We start from the raw sequence: 18,629 nt of genomic DNA, 5'->3' as shown, positions 1-18,629 counted from the left end.
AAATTAACTAATAGAGAAGTTGGTGTTTGGTCTTTTCTCACTTCCCTGTGTAATATACCATCCAAATAAATAATAGTCTGACAACATACAACAGATTATGAATTGAAATCTTGGTTAAGATCCTAAACACATGTGTTTTAGGAAGTTTTTTATCATTGTGACCAAAACACCTAACAAGAACAACATCGAAGAGGAAAGGTTTATTTTGTTTCACAGTTTCAAAGGATTCATGGTCAACTTGATCCAAGATGGAAACATCATGTTTGAAGGGCATTGGCAGTGGAACGTTGCTCGACTCAAAGCATCTGAGGAACAAAGAGAAAGAGAGCGGGGCAAGGGACCAGGGAGAAATAAATCTTTCCAGTTCATGCACCTACTTGACTTCCTCCAACCAAGACCTGCATGCCAGTAGTTCATCCAGCTATCAATGGATTAATCCATCAAATGCCTTAATCCACTGAGAGTTAGAGCCCTCATGATCCATCATTACCAAAAAGACTTGTCTTCATAACCTGCCGCATTGGAGACCTTACTTTCAATATATGAGCCTTTTTAGGGAACATTCCAGATTCAAACCATAACAACATACATTTATATTACTGAGCAAAAAACAGGCCAACTCCATCAGTTCTCTTTTATGCATTTAATATACCTGAATATAACAGCCAATTTATCAGTGATAGAAACACTGGTACTTAAAAGGGCTGAAATTTCAGTAGAACTGATTTCTATTCCAGATTTCATATTATATTCTAAATCCTCTTAATTAGTTTAACCTCTCTGAGTCCTGATTTCCCTGTAAAAAAAAAAAAAAATGAGAATAACACTAATATCCACCACATAGTTTTCTGTGATTATTAAATATCTGTAAAATCACTGGCTTGAAGCTTTATGAACACACATTCAGACCTAAGATTTCTCCCTTTATGTGATACACATGGAAATAAGATAATAAAAAGCAAAACATATACACTTATGTACAATATAGTACCTGACACTCAAAATAATAACTGATATTAATTTTACTAAGAAAATGTCTTCAGTACTTTCCACATTATACAGATAATACAGAACATAAAACACAAACAGAACTCTTAGTCTGACACAGTTTTAAATAATCTAAATTATGACATGGAATACTAGTAATGTTTTATCATCCTTTAGAAAAGGGTGTTGACCTCCAAACCTGGATCAAGTAAATAATGCCAACTTGTAAATAAAATTGTATTTGCACAGAGTAAAAGATATACTCAATTGTACCTATTTGTGTGTGTGTGTGTGTGTGTGTGTGTGTGAAATTCAGTGTCTTTCCCTCTAACTTTCATAGTAATAAATCCATTACAAAGCACTGATGCACATTAAAAACAACTATGACAAATAAATCATGTTTTTGGCCCTAAGCCACACACTTCAAACATCTTTGTTCTTCTCCATAGTCTTTGAATAGTAAACAAGAAATAAGTCTAGTATGTCACAGACTGAAAGCTGCATTGAGCAGAATTTCTAGGCATAGAATAAAAGCTACTCAAGAGGGAAAAAAAAGAAAAAATTGGAAGCTTGTTTTTATTGATGTTTATAGGCATGTCACTCACACCCAAACACACACACACACCCCACACAATACACACACAAACACTCAACACATCCTTCTGAATATGAATGGGTAAACATCTCTCTCATTTTTCTTAATGACTTATTTTCTGCACTTCTGAAGTCATATCTTTTCCAGGGAGAGAGTCAGATTAAATGATAATGAAGTAGCTATGGAGATTGGGAAGCAGAGACTTTTTTTTTTTTTTTTTTTTTTTTTTTTTAGTTGTTGACTGACCTTTCTTTAACTTATTTATTTATATGCAATGTTGAGAATTGAACCCAGTGCCTTACACACTCTAGGGAAAGCACTCTACCATTGAGCTACAACCCCAGCCCCAGAGATTAAGGGAAATTTTACTTTGAACACATGTTTAGGTCTGAAATGGATGAGTGGAAAAGTTTCTAGATTTTTTTTTTAAAAAACAATTGTAATCAAAGACCTCTTTATCAAAGCATCTGAGCTATGTTTCTCATTCATATTGTTCTCATTTGTTAACTAGTGGCAACCATCTTAATTACCCTGGAAAATAAGGTACATTTACTAACAAAAATAACACATGGCACTTAAACTCACTGATGAGGATAAAATGGAACATTTATGAAAAAAATCTTCTAACTCACCTTTGTACAGGAAAAGTGCTTAGTAGATTCAAAGAACTTGTAAAAATACTGAAAAACAAGACATATCCTAATGAATAAGAACCTCTAACATGTAATGTGATGTTAATAAATTCATTTTCAAAGAAGACCATATATACATGATAGGTCTATCTAACCCTAATACCTGCAAATACCTCAGTTGTTGCAATTTGAATTCTAACCCTAACATTTCAGGAAGTTATTGATGAACACTATGGGTTGTCTTAGCTATTCTCACTGTTGCTATGAAAAGATCTGACTGGAACAACTGTAGAAGAGGAAAAGTTTATTTAAGGGCTCATGGTTTCAGAAGTCTCAGTCTATAAGTGGCTGGCTCCACAACAAGCACACAACAGCATAACAGGACATCATGGCGGAGGAGTGTGGCAGAAGGAACCAGCTCACTTAAGATCAAGAAGCAGAGAAAGAACTTCATTCACCAGATAGAAATATATAACCTAAATTCATGCCCCAATTCCCGCCTTCTCCAGCACACGCTACTACTTCAGTTACCACCCAGTTAATTCAATCAGGGGATCAATTCACTGATTGAGTTAAGACTCTTATAACCCTCTGAACCTTCTTGCATTGTCTCACACATGAGCTTTTGGGGGACACCTCACATCCAAATCGTAACAGATTGCTAATAGTTGCTTTGGCAATTCCTTACCCCAGGGAAAATCAGCAGACATAGTGGACAGTGATGATTCTGTGGATAACCTAGGGTAGCACAGATGCCATACCATATATATAGCCACTTATTTGACACATGTGTGGGGCCATGGTGCTGCACACCACGTTCATATGACTTTCCTGGGAGCTTTATGTAACTAGAATTATGCTTTCTGTGGAGGACAGTACGTTCTTCTTACCTAAGACCGTCTTTGGCAAACCTTGATTTTCATTGCCAAGGAACAACCAGAGCACTCGTATGGCAATCAAGTGAGAAATTCAATTAAGGTCAAACAGGGTATAGAGCAGACACATTTTATTAGACAGCGTAAAAGTTGGAAACAACTATTTAGATATGAAGAAAAAAAAGATATGTTAAAATAAAAAAAAAATTTAAAAATGAACAACAATAGAAGCTTGTGTCCACTCATTCAGAGGAGCTTCGTGAGGCAAAGTGTTCTACATTTTCACAGTCCCAAATCTAATCGATCTGTTTCTTCTTCCTAGTAGGAGTTGTTTAGTCCTTTGGAATAGTCATCTGTATTTTAAAAGCACTTATTTTTTATAGAGGTTATAGAAGTATTGTTCTTCCCTCAAGCTTTTCTGTAAGAGGGTTTGGTATCAGAAATCAGTGGAAAGTCTGTGCGTCCATGATGAGACCCCTGGGGAATTGAGAGATCAGTCAGTCCTGTGGCTATAGAAAGGACAGCACTATTCTTTTTTTTTTTTTTCACTGCAAGTGTTGTCTCTAGTTGAAATAAATGTTCTCAGGCCATGGCAATGGAGTTGGATCTCTGAAAACATTTCTTGAAAAAGAGAAGCCCAAGAAAATTAAGTGCATTCAGAGAAAGAAATAAGTTTTCTTCTGTTGGGAACCCTTGTTTGCATGGTCACAATGGAAAAACCAAATGACATAAATAAAAATATGAAAAATAAAAATACATTTCAAGATGAAAAATATCTGTGCAATTCTCCTTTCTTTTAACATCCAGCAAAATCTTTCTATTGACTGTAAGAGGAAAACTTAGAGTTGGCAAGGTTTTACCTGATGGAAGTTTTTGGAAAGATTACTTAGGATTCATTCATTGCTTCTTGTGTCGGATTGTTATAAATACAGAGTCCCAGGTATATCAGTGGGAAAAGATTTAGTCTTAAATTTGAAGGCACTTTTTTTATTATTATTTTGGGTACTAGAGATTGAACTCAGGGGCATTCGGACCATTGAGTCACATCCTCAGCCCTATTTTTTTTTTTTTTATTTTATTTAGAGACAGGGTCTCATTGATTGGCTAAGTGACTCACTTTTGCTAAGACTGGCTTTGAACTCCCAATACTCCTGCCTCAGCCTCCAGAGCTGCTGAGATTACAGGCATGTGCCACCGCACCCAGCTTGAAGGCACATTTCTTGACTTGTATCTTTAACTTGTAAAGTTTCAGATTTAGGCCCTTTCTTGATTATCTTGTATCTCCTATACTCAAATATAATTGCAGAAGAAGAAAACTTCCTAACATTAGCACTTACTTAAAAGTGGCATTTATTATACACAGGGACTGTTTGATTTTTGGTTTTCCTCCCAAATATTGAATTTATATTGTTCCATAACTTAACAGCTTAAGAAACAAATATTTGCCTCATATATTTTCTGAGAACCAGGAGTGTAGGTGTTTCTGGCTCAATGTCTCTCCCGAAGTAGTCTTCAAACTCTTGGTCAGGAATACCATTGTCTTTGGGAACTCAATGTTGGAGTGTTAGTCCCATGTGAATTTTTTGAAGGAGACTTCTGTTCTTGTCATGTGGGCTATTTCAATGATTGTTTATAATATTTCTTCTTCCACAGTAAGTGGTCAGAGAGAATGATACCCAGAGAGAAAGAATGAACAGTCACCAATAACCTAATCTTAAGTGTGATACACTATCATTTTACAATATTGTAAAGGTCACAAAGACCAATTCTGACACAGAGAGGAAAAAGAATACAAACATTGTGAATACCAAAAGTCAAAGATCACTATTTTGGAAGTTAGCTACACACAGCATTTGTTAGTTTATTGATTCATATATGCAATTAGATTGAAATACTTTTTATTATTTATTAACTGAGTATCTGTTAAGTACATACCACAAGCCTTATGGAACTTGAAGAGAGTCATGTAACAGGATATTTAAAAGTATTTGAGAAAAATTACCGCTGGGTGGGGCTCAGGATTCTGTGAGACCACCAGAGCACGGATGACCAGGCAAGACAGACATCTGCACCCATAACATCTAAACTGAGGAAGAGGGGAATAAAACAAGCATCTCAGGTGAGGAGACCACAGCATATTGTGTGAGCTTTTCAGTATATTTAGAGGACAATAAAAATTAAGGGTAAGAAGGGGGAACAATGTATTTGTGGATAAAGGCAGTATAGAAACCTTCCAGAAGCCAGTAACAGAATCAAAAATAAATTCCAGAACCTCTCACGAATCTTTGGTTTTGCATAATATAATTCTCAGCCACCCTCAGAGAAGTAGAAAAAAATATGGGTAAATATCCTCAAACTCAAAGGAGTTCAGTCCCCATTAGAACAAGTCTGGGATGCAAACACCTTGCAAGGATTTGAATGTCTGATTTTTCTCTTATCATACTGAAAACCTTCATCTACTTTGTTCTTCCAATACTAGGTGTTACTAAATCAGCTCCCTGAGGATCCCCTTGATGGCTCTAAACTTTTCTAGGAATGACCTGACAAGACCCCTATGTCATTTCACATTTCTGTCTACATCCCACATTTCACTTGTAGGATGAGAGAAATCCATATAAAGTGAGTTTGGAGAATTGATTTCCCATGAAAAGAATCTATCTTTCTTACTTAAATAGCCTCTCTTGTAATGGAATCACCATTTTACCTACCTTTGGGACACTGGATGCAGAACCTTTTTCCTTTCATTGCAACAGGGAGAAATATAGCACACTAGAGGCAAGGGGAAGACACAATAAATGATACCGAAACCTAGAACACCAAACCTTTTCTCTTCTTCATTTTATACCCTATAGTCCCAATATAAAATCTCTATATTTATTTCCTCATTAACCGGTCACTGTTAAGGATGTTTATGTATTTGTCTTTTTCTCCAACTTTTATTTTATCTTTAGAATTCTATTCCCTAATACATTCCTTTATTAGATTATATCACCAAATATAAAAATTAATATAATAAATTAATAAAGTATAATCAAGGAATGTTAGCTTTAAAACAAAAAAGCATAATTTGTTTTAGAAAAAAACAATCAAATAGAGATAAACAACTAAGAAGTTCACAAACTGATTTTCTTGAGACTTTAGCATAGTTATTTTAATCCCTTAATGCAGATAATTCATCCATTCATTTTTTACCCAGGACAGACACATTATGTGTATGTATACATAATCCAGAATATATGTATGTGTGTGTATAGTGTATCTAATACACAAATATGAACACAGACATACACACACATATTTACACATATGCCCACACACAAGCACAAATGTGTGTATTTGATATGTAATTCTCTACTTTACTCACTGGATTTAGAGCTGTGTTGCTAATTTCAAATGAAATTTCTATTATGCACAAATCATATAAGCTAGTGATGGTGATCTAAATTTCTTAGTGTGGAGGTTAATAACTTCCTATCTTTATCCTTTTTTAATCACACATAACTACACATTCATTCAGACACATGCACACACACATTAGGAGCATGAAAGAATGTACTTCAATTTTATTTGTTGGGCAAATAAAAAATAATAGTAGATATCAAAGAATGGATGTTCTACAAAACATTTAAACGTGACAAACTCATTAACTCAGGACAGGGCAGTTCTATTTCAAATCTGTTGCCTCAGTACCCCTCAGTCTAATGGTATAGTAAATTTGACTTGGGTTTTTGGATAGGAATGAATAGCAAAATAGAAGCAAAACCTGCTGATCTCTCACTGTCCAAGGGGATTGATGAGAAAGTTCCTCTGGGGAGATCTGTACTTGCATGCTCCTCTGTCTCTTATGAAACCATTTCCAAAACATCTTCTTCATAGGATGTTATGTAAACATACAGAAAGAGAAACTGTAAACAGCATCTTAGGACCCAGGACTACTGTTTCACAGACAACATACAAAATACGGTTTTCTTTTGTTTAGAAAAAATCTTGTGATATACCAAGACAGTCGACAAACCTTCAGCAGACCTATGAGACAAGAAATTTTTAGAAAAATATCCTACAAATGTCAATCCAACTATTTTAAATCATTTTTGAATAGTTTCATATGTTAATAAAAGTAGTAATTTATTTTTGAGTTTTATGGAACTCTGACTAGAAAAATAGAGAAAGAAGCAACCAGCAAGCTATTACAGCTCATTCAAAATGTATCTTGTCCAACCAGGCTCAGGACACAACCAAAAGCTACACATCTTTTTTTGCTGATCGCCATTCCCTGAGGACACATCTGTAAGACATGCAGGACAATAGACATGCTTTTGAAAAGTCAGCACAATGTTATGTATCGACCTGAAGAAGATGGATGTCATGAACTACATCACATCCCCAAACACTACCGTCAGCAAAATATCTTGCTGCCATGTTCTATTGCCTGGAAAACATGCTACATAAATCTGGGCTGATGGCTAGAGGAGTACAAAACTGAATAAAAAAAAATATTAGCATTTCCTTCAGGGATCTAGAAACTTGGAGAATGACTCCAATATTTTCAATTGAATGGAGGTTGACAAGGATTTACAGAGGTAGTACGGATCTTCTAGTTGTTTTGTGACATGGATACAAAAGCAGCAGCTACCCTACCTTGTTGGTGACTTTCACTGCAAAAAGTGTCTCATTGACACCGTTTTTAAAATCTCCTGAACTAGTGCTTCTTCCTGCCAAAATGTATGAAAAGTCTTGCCTTGAAGAAGGGGGACTTCAAACACTAACCTTTATGTGTCTTCAATGTCATAACCTAAAGAGCCACAGCCTCACTCTGCTTTGACACAGTCCTGAATATGTTTAACTCGGCTCCTATTTTCATTGTTCTGTATAAGCCCTAGGCCACACACACATCCCATCTTTCTCATTACTCCTTTCTTCCTTCTTGCTATGATGTTCTGATTCTCTTTGCCGTATCCCAGTTTTTCCAATTATCAGACACTGATTTGAATTAGCCTATTCATCCTTAGGGCAAGTCCTGCCCCTGAGCTCTGCCTATGACTTTATTTTCTTAGATGTCACACATACCTGGGACTATATCGTAGACTGTTGGGTAAATCCTTAGTGCAAATGCTAATAGCATTCCTGGTGCACACTCTACATTAGCCCATAGTGTTGTCTCACCAACTTCAGCATATCCTTAATTCCCATTGTCATACAGCTTGAAATGCCACGTAAAATGTGCTATCTTCTTATTGCCACACAATAGTGCTGAACGACACACTTAGCGTACTGTTACTCACTGTTGAGGCCCAGGATAAAGAGTTAAGTTCCATGTTAGTACAGTTTTCTCTTTGGGGTTTAACTGAAATACTGGTGTGTATGCCATAAGTATCATTTGTAGTGCTACTCAACATGCATTAATATAGTTCATAGCATCTACTGATGTGAAAACAAAATTTTAAAAACTGTAATTTGTGTTAAGCAGAAAATGGTTTCCATCATCATTCTTTTAGAAAACAAAAAATAAAATGAGAGGAAATCAGGAACATCCAAAACAGACCAAAATAAATAAAAATTTTCTTACACAAATGTCACTTTTTATTTTCATTATGTTTTTCTTTGAAAACATGATATTTAAGGTCAAAGAATAGATAGTAGATTCGTAAATCTGTGTGATTATGGATACTTTCTGCCCTCATGTGTTTCTCAATATCATTGTTGTTTATAAAGGCATAGTCCCACAAGAAATACAGATAAATTAATGAACGTGGTGGAAATACTTTAACAATCCCATTTAGTTTCTACATAGTTCAATTAGTTTTTTTTTTTCCTCAGTTACTTGAGTCTGTAAGCCAGCAAAGAGAAAAGCAAAAAAGGATTATGAAACAGAGTTCAACAGGAAAGTTAATTTACTTTAGTGTGAGGATATGAAAAACATGCCAAAACAGCAAGTTAAAAGATTAATTATGAAAACATTCACCTCTCCCCATGTGTGAGATTGGACTGGCACATAAGAAGGATGTTTTGGAGGGAGGGTGTTGCTTATGTTTTATTTTATGCCCTTCACTCATCATTTGCTTCCATGATGATTTCCACTGTGAAAATCAGTTTGAATTTTCAATGTTGGGAAAATAAGGAAACATTTTTTTCACATACAGAAACTGATTCAAATCCATTTTTCTTTGTTCTCAACACATTGAGCAATGCCAGTGGATTTTTTTGTATAGGGTCTCATCATTTTTTGACTCTTGGAGTAGATGTGTATGAAACTTGACATACTCTAAATAAATAAAAGCCTCAAGGTACTAGGAGGGGCTGCTGAATCACTTGGAGTGATAAACTAATACTGATAATACATTAAAGTTTAATTATTTCTCACTCATCACGGATGGCTGAATTTTCTGAGTTGTACCTCTCCTGAGCTTATTGTCCCTTACATTTTGACAGAAACTTTTTATTTGAATGATTGTCATATATTCTGATAACTTGGTGAACAGGCAGTCTCAAGGGGAAAAGTACATTTATGGTGAGTGGCAGAGCTTCACAATATTAACATCCAATATTGAACTTTCTGAGCCATGTTTGCAGATTCTAAGAATGGTATGTAGCTGTCCAAAATATGTACTTTCCAAAATGATGTGTTTGTGTATATGTATATGTGTATGTGATGTAAATCTACTAGATCCAACATGATGGTGTTCTTGATCTTAAGTAAGGTCCTTAAAAAGGAAATAAAACACACATGTACCATATAACTCATTACACTTATTTTCACTCTTCCAAAATAGTTTTCAGGTACTTGATGTTGAACAAAGGTTCATGATCTGATTCATGCATAGTACTGGACTAAATAAAATAGTTCTCATGAACTGAATTTAGTAATTTTATAAATTGTTCAGTTTTCTTGTATGACAATTATCTGTAGCTGCTAGTATAAACTTTGTTAAAGCAAATCTCTTTCATGTTTACTGATATATAAAATAATATGTATTTTATGGAGTATATGCTTATATATAAATATTGTATATGTCTGTCCTTTCTAAAACAACAGTAGCAGTGTCAACATGTTAAGTAATTACTGATAATGATACTATAAATCTTAACCAAGTTACACAACAATTTTCAGAATTCTGTATTATTCTAAAACAGAAATTTTAATAATATTTAGAGTAGATTGTTACATCCAAAGATTCCATATTTCAAAGGGAAAGGAAACCTAGACAAGTGATAGGCCAATGTCATCTACCCAGGAAAACTGGCCTAAAACTAACACTCAGATTAAGGGGGAAACCCTCAGTCATCTTGGATCCCTGCTTAGTAGATAACACCTTGGTCATGTTTTTGGAAGTTTATTTGCACACGGATCTTTCATCTTCTGAAATTCAACATATTTATTTATGGTATAAAAATCATCAATATCGGTAAGCAGTAACTGTCCATCTTGTAAACTCAAAATTTTTTGCAGTTTCTTGTAGCAAGCAGGTTCATTTGATAATCTCACATTGTGGTTTTTCAATGTGAAGCATTAAAAAAAAGAGTCTTTGTGAGCACTTTTCTTTTTTGCCTTATACTGGGGACAGTTCATTTATTGTGCTATGTTCTTGTCTAAGTGAAGTTCAAATTTAAGAGAATAGGACTGGGGATATAGTTCAATTGGTAAAGTGCTTGCTTTGCATGTACAAGGCCCTGGGTTCAATCCCCAGCGCCAAAAAAAAAAAAAAAAAAAAGAAAGAAAAAAATATTAAGAGAATATTGATATTGATGTTATTTTATACAGAAGGAGCTGATGATTAAAATTATTATATATAGTTTTTTTTTCTAAAATTAAGGTATTTTCTCTCATGTAAAACAAAATTTAGACTAATACAGTGCTTAGAAACATTAGATGAAGTGGCAAGTTCCTAATTTGCCTATCACTTTTTTCTCCTACTTTCAAAAAACCAAGTTTTTCATTCAGATTTAAGTGTTTGACACTGAAACTTCATTTCTTGTCTTATTTATCCTCCCTGTCATTATCTTCCAAAAAGTATACCTGCCCCTACCCACCCACACACAAACACCCCCACGTAAATCTCCTGTTATTTTTTTCCTTTTTGAAATCGCTTTAAAATTATTCTGAACACTTGAGGTTCTGCACTGAAGAACTGTAGACTGCTGTTACAAAGCCAAATTAAATTACATGTTCTCAGATTGTCAGAGAACAAGAAATGTTGATAGGAAAAAGTTTTCCTCCACTGACACAAATATCATGCATCAGTGAAGTGAGTGTGCTATTTGGCTGTATCAGAGATGCCAAAGATATTCTTTGAATGTGCAGATTTTGTTTTCCTACCAAGATAAATATTGTCCTTTATATAAAAAAACATTTTTAGGCACTGTCAAGGCATTTCTCAGTGGACTTAAGTCTAAGAAACTGAACGTATAAAAGAAAGAAGCTTCAGTCTGGCTTTGAAAATGAAGCATAGGAAGCATGAAATTACTTTATTGACCTAGAAAATTAGTGATGTATTTGAAATCCCTATTTATCTGAATCCCTTAAAATAGCCCATTCTAATATCATTCCCTTTATATTTTTGAGCTAATATTGGGGAACAGCTCTTCCTTAAGTAATTCCAAAAACTTTCCTTCTGAAACCCTGTTTCTTCATTCTTGAAGGAAGCATATCTTTGGAAATTCACCACACTTCACCTCAGTTTCTACTTAAGTCCTAGGAATCTAGCTAATAGTATATCTCCTTGTGGCCAACATCCAGTGACAATGTCCTAAATATCTTGCAAAATCATTGTAGAAAATTCTAGACTCATGGAGATGAAACATCTTCTATTTCTTGTATAACTATATGGTTGTCTACGTATTTCGACCCTCTTAAAAATGCCCTGGACCAAAGGTGTTTTAGTGCTTTTTCACTGCTGTGACTAAAAGATCTGACCAAAACAACTGTAAAGGAGGAAAAGTTTATTTGAGGGCTTACAGTTTCAGAGGTCTTAGTTCATAGAAGGCCAGCCCCAATCCTTGGGACTCAAGGAGAGGAAGGACTTCATGGTGGAATATGTGGCAGAGTAAAGTAGCTCACATGAGATCAGGAAGCAGAGAGACTCCCCTGACCAGATACAAATATATACCCATAACCACTACTCAATTCCCACTGCCTCAGTCACACCCTAACACTTCAGTTACCACTCAGTTAATCCCTTTCGGAGGATTAAATCACTGATTGGGTTAAGACTCTTACAAGTCAATCATTTCTCCTCTGAACCTCCTTGTACTGTCTCACATATGAACTTTTGGGGGACACCTTACATCCAAACCATAACAAATGAGTTATATGCAGAAAAGATGTGAACCCTATCTGGACTAACATTCAAAACCCATTTTTCAGTCTTCTGGAACCTCTCTTCTTTTTTGGTGATCATTATGTAGTAATGGTTTGTTTTGTTGATACAAATATCCGGGATCACCTGATCACTATTTTGAAGTAGTTATAGAAATGTACTCAGCACATGTAGTACCAGTAGGTGTCCATGAGCAAAAAGAGGGCACTTATTTGTTAAGCACTGAGATTTAGTTTGGGTAGTTGGTTATGTATTATTTCACCATAAAAGTAGTTTATCCATACTAATATAATTAGGTTCCACTTCTTCATATGTACTAGGTCTTAGACCAAGGAATCCAGAAATTCTTTATACTTCAATTCCAGTCATGATACAAAGAGCAGGGAATAAACATAGAATATTGAAATAAGTTACCCAGAGGAATAATATTTAAAACTCTGTTTACGTCAAACTTCATGTGAAACTTTTGCAACAGAAGCAAACCTTTGTCATCAATATTCTCTGAGCAATTCTGTTTCTACTTGAGTATAGTTTTTTAGGAAGTAAACTACAAGAAGCAGGAACAATCTCTTCATTGCTCTATCTATGACATTTGCCCCAGTGCTTGGAGTACAGAAGGCACAAAAGGTAATTTTTTAGCTATGTATGCCTATGAGTGAAGTCCTTGGGACCATGGTTGAATTGAATTTTATCTTCGTTGCTTTTAGATACTTGGACACAGCCAACTTCCTTAATATCTAAAGAATAGATATCTGCTCCCAAAATTTAATGTGAAGAAACTTACTCAAGTAGAAGAAATTGTTAAGGAACAATTTCTTGGAGAAAGTTCAACACTCTTTTAAGTCTCATAAATTCACAACTTGATTAAGAAATGTCTATGGATGAAAAAGAAACAGACAGGAAAAGGAAGAAATTAGACTGAAGGAGAGACTGACAAAGGAAGTGGGAGGCAGAGTGGAGATGTGGTGTAGATGGTTGATGGTAAGTAGTCACTAACTAAAGGGAGAACGTATTGTATAGACAGCAGGATCAGTTAGTTCATTGAAATGATGAGTTCTTCATGAGAGTTTAGAAGGGGAATAGAACTTCAAAAAAAGAGGATATGTAAAATTTTGTAAAGACAGGATGAGTATCCCTTATCTAAAATACTCAGGACTGAAAATGCTTTGGATTCCATTATTTTTTAAATTTTCAAATATTTGCATAATACATAATTATATATCTTGGGGATAGGACTCAAGTCTAAACACTAAATTCACTTATGTTTTATATATAGTATATACACACAGGATGAAAATCATTTTAAACAATGATTTTAACAATTTTGTGTGTGAAACAAAGTTTCGTGGTGTAAAATCTTCCTCTGTGTTATGTTGGTGCTCAAAATGTTGTGATTTTGAAGAATTTGAGATTTTGGATTTTCGGATTCATGAAGTTCCAATGTAACACTAATCTTCTCTTACACTGATTCACACTTACTAGGTGGCAAGTATGATGCTAAGTATGTTTTACAGAGTAATAACTTGGCAGGCTTGTTTAGTCCATCTTGATTTTTGTATGTTATCCCAGTATGATTCCTAATACCTCCCTTTCTTCAAGTGTCCTAATTAGTAGAAACAGTTATATGTGATCTATTTGGTCCATCTATCCTATCATAAGGAAATTATCCTTATGATATTTTCTCATTTGATCTTCAAAGAATTGGTAGCTGCTGATATTCCTATTACTTGAAAGGAGAGAAAACTGCTGGCTAAAAATTTGACTAACCTATCCCTAGCTCTCAGATAATTAATAAATAATGGATCAGGTATTATGGCTGCATAATGCAACCTCTTAACCACAAACTCTTAACCACTTTCCTTTTTCCAGGAACATGTCAATTGCCTTCTGGGATGAACATTCATTTTCTTTGATTCAACTTTACTAGATTCAAAAATTACACATTATCAAAAGCTGAAGAATCTCAGAAAAAACCCAATGTCATGATGCTTCAGCAATGATGCATGTTCTATCCACATGGAAGATCTTGAACTTTAAGAATGAGCAAGCATGATTGAAGAAAACTATGCATCTGTTTACAGCACATAGCTAATAAATTAGGAGCTAGTAACTTTTCAGCTGCAGCAATGTCACTAAGGACTATATAGCCTTCCTTCATGAAAATAGTAGAACTACTCTGATTGACCTGCACTTTTTTCTGACCATAGCAATATTAGCATTCAGTATTCCTAAGCCAATGCTATGACTTAATAAAAATGGGAAGTATACTTTTCACATTAGTTTTAAAGGCTCTCTTATCAGTGTGTGTTTGTGTGTGTGTGTTTGTGTATATGTGTGTATGTTCCTTTGCCAAGAAGGTGGCATAAAAGGAGCTTACCTCCCAGTGGCAGCATGTCTACAAAATCTACCAGTTTCTAGCAGTGACAGGGTTTGACAAAACCTCTGACCTTACGTAAGTAAATCAGGTCAGTGTGATGAGGAGGGAGATTTCCTGAGGACAACAAATTTACTCCTTGTTACAGTATGCATTTCCAAATTCAATGAATGCAGGAAATGATGATTTACTTGTGAAATAAACTATAGATTCCAGCTGTCAGCAGTTCGCTGTGTAGCTCCACTGTGAGGACTGCATTCTGCGAATGGAGGCCAAGTTTCTCTAATGTGCTGGAATTGCATCTCCTCTCACAGCACACAGATAAATACCGCCAATTAACTCTTGAAATCTTAAAGCTGAAATAAGCTCCAGCATCTAGAGCAATCAAGTCTCTATGAATGTTTTTAGGATGTTTGAATAAATTAAGCCTTTTATGGGATTTTTAAAATTAAAATGTATGGGTATTTGTGTGTCTGTGTGTGGATACAATATGAATTTCCCACACGATTAAAACTTTTTTATAACTTGGATTAGCTGGGCTTATTTTTTGCACCGATTTAATTGCATAAATAAGTGTTGGTTTGCAGTGTTATTTATTTATTTGGTCATTGCTGACATACAGAAAAATTATTTTTTTTACAGAATTACCATGGCTATATGGAGCAGTTTATCATAAAAAGGGAGGAAGAAAATGACATAGGAAATTATGATTGCTTATTATACATAAAGTATTCCTCAATTCTCATGAAGAAAAGCAGATGCATATATTATTACAACGTGTTAGAGATGATATGTAATTAACTTTTTCAAGATTTACAATGAAAAGAATATTTTTTTGCCCTCATTTGATTCATCCTAAATTTCCTATTTTCGTGCGTGTTTTTTTCCTCTTATTTTTCATTAATTAAAACTACACAGATATTTGCAAACATGCATCATAATTGCCAACAGATAAATAAATAATAGATAAATAAGTCCCTTGGTATTCAGAGGTAAAGTATAGAATAAAAGACAGTCATTGATTTAATGGAATGAGTTTTGCATGCAGGGTGAACCTTAAAAACAGTGTGCTTACTGAAGGAAGACAGAGATGAAAGATCATGTATTTGTTGACCTCCTTTATAGGATTTACCAGAAAAAGCAAATCTAAGATGACCAAAGACTGCTGCCTGAGGCATGTATGTTTACATATGCTATGGGCCTATTCATAGTTACTGTCTATGAGAATTTTACAGGGGTGATGAAAATATGCTAAAATTCACAGGGATTGTTGCACAACTTGGTACATTTATTAAAACATCATTGAGCTGCACTTGTGAGTTGGAATGGTACATACATTGATTGCTTTTGAAAGGGAGATTGTTTGATTACGTAGGGGAGCGGAAAAAAACCTTTACCTTCACAATAAGAAAGAAATTTCTTGTTAGGCTTTGAAGGACTGTTCTTAACCAGTGAATTTCCAATAATCTGAAATAAAGTTAGCTTGTCATGCTGTGCTATATAATGGCTAAAAAAAATAAAGCATAGATGGCTATTTTTCTCATGGTTAGAAAATAACTGGATAGCAATGCTAAATGCAAAATATTAGTTGGCTAAAAATAACCTTTAAGCTTTTAGTAGCTCTCCCTCAACTGCAATAATTATATACATGCAGTAATTACACATTCAATAAATCCTTAGGTTGCCTTTTCTTTTATGTTTCTCTACAAGGAATGTTTTGGTATTAATTTTCAGTTTATTCTTATTCTTCTGCTGTTGGAAATACTGCAGGATAAATCCAGCATTCTATGTTGACTGTGTTACCTGAGATTCTTTTGAATTTCCTAAATTCATTGCCCTCCATGATTTAAAGACTGACATCTTCCAATCTGTATAAGAACTCAAATTTCTTCTGATTCTCACTGTGTAGTGGGACTTTTACTTTTTTGCAAAGTACCTTCACAGGATATCAAAGTCATCTGAGTTCTCAGACCCATATCACTTTGTCAAGTAGAAATTTCCTCAGAAAAATTTTGCTAGAACTGCTTCTTTTAGGGTTCTTTCTGTGTTAAAAATCTTCACAAGAAATTCTCAAATGTTGTACTTTAAAATCAATAAAATCGTTTGTATAACATTGAACATCTATTACAGATCATTAATTGAAAATGCCATATAAGAGAGGAAATAGCTTTTTATTTCCAAGCACAACTTTTCAATATGTTATTTATGCCTAGAGTTGTTTAATAGAGTAAATGTAGAGTCATTTAAAGTAAATATGATAATAAGAAACCACATTTTTTTTTGCCACTTATAGTTCCTGTAGAAACTCGTTCCTGACTTTCTTTCTTGGTCTCTCAAGAAAATAAATAGCAAGCTACAAATTTCATTTGAAAGAAAAACATAAATAAAAATTAAATAATAGTAATCATCAAAGATATCACCAAAAGGCAATTTTTATAAATTATTTTATAGACCTCTGGATATTTTATCATATGTTGAGAATAGACAGAATGTACCTGTTGCCTTAGAAACTGCCATGGAGTCCCATGGGCTTCTCTTCCCTTTTCCAACCTCCTGTTTCACACATTTTTAAATTAAAATTGTGAGTCTAGAAGTAGAGGTTCAACATAGAAGTCTTTTCTATAGTACCTTTCACTCATGAGCTAACCAAATCAGGTCTTTTGTGCTGTTTTCTGAATTCTGTTTCTTCCTTCCAACTTTCAAAAACTGAGTCACATTTATGTCTAAAGATAGCATTTATTTATTTATTTAGAGTACCAGGAATTGAAGTCAAGGACACTTAACCACTGAGCCACATTCCCAGCCCTACTTTGTGTTTTATTCAGAGACAGGGTTTTACTGAGTTGTTTAGCATCTCTCTTTTGCTGAGGCTGGCTTTTAACACCCCATCCTGCTGCCTCAGCCTCCTGAGTCACTGGGATTACAGGTGTGTGCCACTGTGCCTGGCTAGCATTTATTTTTAATAATCTTTAATACAAAGCAAAATCTTTTTGTAGAAACATTCTAAAAGTACTGTCAAGCACAAAAGGAAGTTTTAAAGGATTTTAAACTGCTAGAGATAACTGATCTTAATGTTTTGGAGGTGTATCTCCAGTATAATTTCAATAAAATTATAATCAAGCTTTATATAAGCATGAATTGCTTTTGAAACTAATATACCTTAGAAAACTATCCATTTTTTTTTAGACAGAAGTTTTTCTATACTAATATTTATTATGGCATAATGTTTTAACATTTTATGGTATGTTTAGTACTTCATTTTTGTCTGGGGTCAAAAATATTTTTTATTTTAATGTCATAAATGTAAATAAATAGATATTATGATAAAATATTTGCAAATATAAAAAATGTTAGGATAAGAATTGTAGTTAAAGAATTCCTGACACACAGAGAAGGCACACTTTTAAAAATCATAAGATATAGAAGCCAATTTCTGTTTTTATCAATTCAAACTTCCATTGACAGTCCTTACCAACGAAATATGTTTGTTTTCCTACATAAATAACACCTTATAATTAAGCAATATTGTCAAAATGTTTTGGTTTTTATCTGTTTGACGATTGCTTTTAATTTATATTGTTATTTCATTGGTTTTCATACAATAGTTGAGTTGGTTATAAATTCTGAGTTGCCAGCTATTTTCTTCCATTCCAACTGCAAGGCTTCTTGCCTTTTCTTTAGAAGTGCTTAGTTTTTTTCCCCCCTAATTAAACCACTCATGGTTTAGATGTGCTGGAGACGCACTCCAAGGAAATTAAGTGTGGAGTTCACTGTATCTTGCTTAGATTTTTCTGTGATGTTTATATTTGAGGAATTGTGATTTTTATTAAGTATGAGAAATGTGAAGTCATA

The 18,629-nt window shown here is 34.3% G+C and overlaps 1 protein-coding gene and 1 long non-coding RNA gene across 5 annotated transcripts in view; one reads left to right on the top strand and one right to left on the bottom strand.

The window, feature by feature from the left end:
- Lrrtm4 (leucine rich repeat transmembrane neuronal 4) overlaps positions 1-18,629 on the top strand; it is a 745,157-nt gene that overhangs the window by 366,607 nt on the left and 359,921 nt on the right. The gene's annotated exons all lie outside the window — the stretch shown is intronic.
- Positions 3,238-6,952, bottom strand: LOC124963727 (uncharacterized). Its single transcript, XR_007104785.1, has 4 exons — positions 6,853-6,952; positions 5,798-5,858; positions 5,092-5,175; positions 3,238-3,566 (listed from the first exon to the last, which is right to left on the bottom strand). It is a non-coding gene; the product is annotated as an uncharacterized LOC124963727 (long non-coding RNA).

This window comes from Sciurus carolinensis, chromosome 13, assembly GCF_902686445.1.
Source record: "Sciurus carolinensis chromosome 13, mSciCar1.2, whole genome shotgun sequence".
Classification (NCBI taxonomy): domain Eukaryota; kingdom Metazoa; phylum Chordata; class Mammalia; order Rodentia; family Sciuridae; genus Sciurus; species Sciurus carolinensis.
Note: the sequence above shows the minus strand (reverse complement) of the source record. Positions and strands in the feature narration are given on the sequence as shown.